Raw genomic sequence first — 2,535 nt, forward strand, 5'->3', positions numbered from 1 at the left:
ACATTAGTTATATTTATTATATTACAGTTTTAGTTTGGATGAGTGTCGAATGATGATTATATATTATTATAAAATTTATATTATATTATATTTATATATAATATATATATATATATATATATATATATTTAATTTGTATGTTTTTATCATGAATATATAATAAAATTATACAAAATATATAATTGTTTTATTTTTATATATATATCAGAAAAACCTAACCTATACTCATTTAATATATATTTTAAATAGAAAGTGACAGATGGACAAAAAGATATCTGTAGTCTGTAAGAAATGGCAACACCGCCTTCAAAATGGCAACATCGCTGCATCCCGAAATCGTGCCCAGTAATGTTTCTTGTTTATAACATTGGGTTGGTACTTCTTAGGTTTTCTATGGCGTGTTGTTACATTTGGCAATCCGCCACTTAGCCTTGAGCCCAGTAATGTTTCTCTTTTATAACATTGGGTTGGTACTTCTTAGGTTTTCTATGTCCAATTTTTTTTTTGTTTTGGGACGAGAGAATAGAAAATCTTGCTAGACGCCTCCTGAAACTGGGTCGGCGGAGGCAAGTGTCCGATTCACACGGACTAAAAACCACTCTCCGGGCACCGATCCGAAGATCATAACCATGCGGAATGAGCGAACCGAAGTCGCGGTGAACAAAGGGGGGTATACTTCGGTACTGTTAGCGGACTGACCGCTAATTTGGGGAAAACAGCGCACGGGTAGCGTTCGAGTTTTATGCGCTCGGTCGTGTATATCTAGCGAGTGGGGATGGATGAAAACATCCAATATTTCTTTCCGTCTAAAATAGTGAGTAATTATTTTTTACCAACGCTTTCGTGTGTTTTTCTCGCAAAAAAACCGCATTATACCGTGATAAAATCCAACAACAGATATGTCAACCGTTTCGCGTCGAACCGTGTCAAACAACCAACCGTAACAATGGCAAAGGTACAACTGTGCGATATAACCGTAATAGACAACCCCTGCCAGTTCCTCAACCCGTTTCAGTTCAAGATCACGTTCGAGTCCACCGAGGAGCTGAAAAAAGGTACGTACCAACGACCCGCCTGGGGCCGTCATTAATTGTGTTGTTTCGTAGATTTGGAGTGGAAGATGATCTACGTCGGATCGGCCGAAAGCGAGGAGTACGACCAGGTTTTGGATTCCATGTTCGTCGGCCCCATTCCCGAGGGCAAACACTTGAGCAGGAAGTTATCGGCGTGACGGTGGTGTTGTTGACGTGCTCATACAGGTCGCAGGAGTTCATCAGAATCGGCTACTTCATTAACAACGAGTACAGCGATCCGGAACTGAAGGAGAACCCCCCGAGTCTACCTCAGTTCGATAAGGTTTGTATTGGGGTTTTTTTGCATTCATCATGTTGATAACTGACCTGTTTTTTAAATTATTTATTCTATATTTAACTATTTTCACCAACAATACTTGATAATTGATCACTTTTTAGGTTACGAGGAATATTTTGGTATCCGAGCCTCGAGTAACCCGCTTCAAAATCAACTGGGAAGAAGCGAACCAACAAGAAAATGTGCCTTCCAATGACCAAAATCAGCCAAGCACCTCCGCAACAGAAGAAAGTTCAAATAGTCAAAATCCTAGTTTTAATGAAAACACTAACTCGTGGGCGACAATGGAGTGTTCCTAGTAATCATAATTTAAGTGTTTCGTTCGATATTTGTGGTGCGCCATGCGCTTTTTTATTAAGGCGTTTTTTGTATAGTTTAGATTAATATTTGAAATTAAAAGTATTTTGTTTTAATTTTATTATTTAATCTCCTAGAAACACAATAATATTGGTTAAATTATTTAAAATACTTGTATTATAAGTATTTTTTTATATTGTTGTTCTTCCAATCTTTGTTTTTACACTAAAATTGCTTAAATAATTGGAAATTCTTGTGTTATAACTGTTTCTTCTCACTAATTTTATTGTTAAATTTTCTTGTCTCATAATAAATTGTTCAGTTCATTCAGAATACTTGTACTACAAGTATTTTTTTGTAATTTTATTATTTAATTTAATAAATTTGAGGCAATATCACAGATCCAACTAAAAAATGCATAGCAAAACTTATTGACTGGAATGACCGGTCCACCGTTGCTCCTCACCCTCCACTTTCGAGCACATTTTTTCGACTGGGGTGTTTAGAACGGCGTAAGCCCTTTTCAAGTGCCTCTTGATCTGGTAGCGCGAAATGCACTAGTACGAACAAAAGTTACATTTTACAGGTCTGCTGTCACGGTTGTGGATGAACGTGTGCTTCTTGAAATTGCTCCTGTCTTTCATTTCGATTCATCCGATTAAATGAGAAGTGTACCCGTACGGGCCGGCAGTACTCGTGTTCCCATTCAAAATTATCGCGCGAAAGGTAGAACGGCTCGTTATTTAAGGTTTATATTTCGGGAGCCAGGTTGCTAGTAATTAAGTGTCACCAACTGTTAAACATGTGAATTCTAACATTCCAACAAACTTTTTAATAATATTAATTATATTACGCAGTGCCAGAATT

General features: G+C 37.0%; 1 pseudogene; it reads left to right on the plus strand.

Moving 5' to 3' along the window:
- The first annotated feature begins 551 nt into the window (after nt 1-551).
- LOC126266404 (histone chaperone asf1b-like) lies at nt 552-1,784 on the plus strand (annotated as a pseudogene).
- Nucleotides 1,785-2,535: the final 751 nt, after the last annotated feature.

This window comes from Aethina tumida, chromosome 8, assembly GCF_024364675.1.
Source record: "Aethina tumida isolate Nest 87 chromosome 8, icAetTumi1.1, whole genome shotgun sequence".
NCBI lineage: Eukaryota > Metazoa > Arthropoda > Insecta > Coleoptera > Nitidulidae > Aethina > Aethina tumida.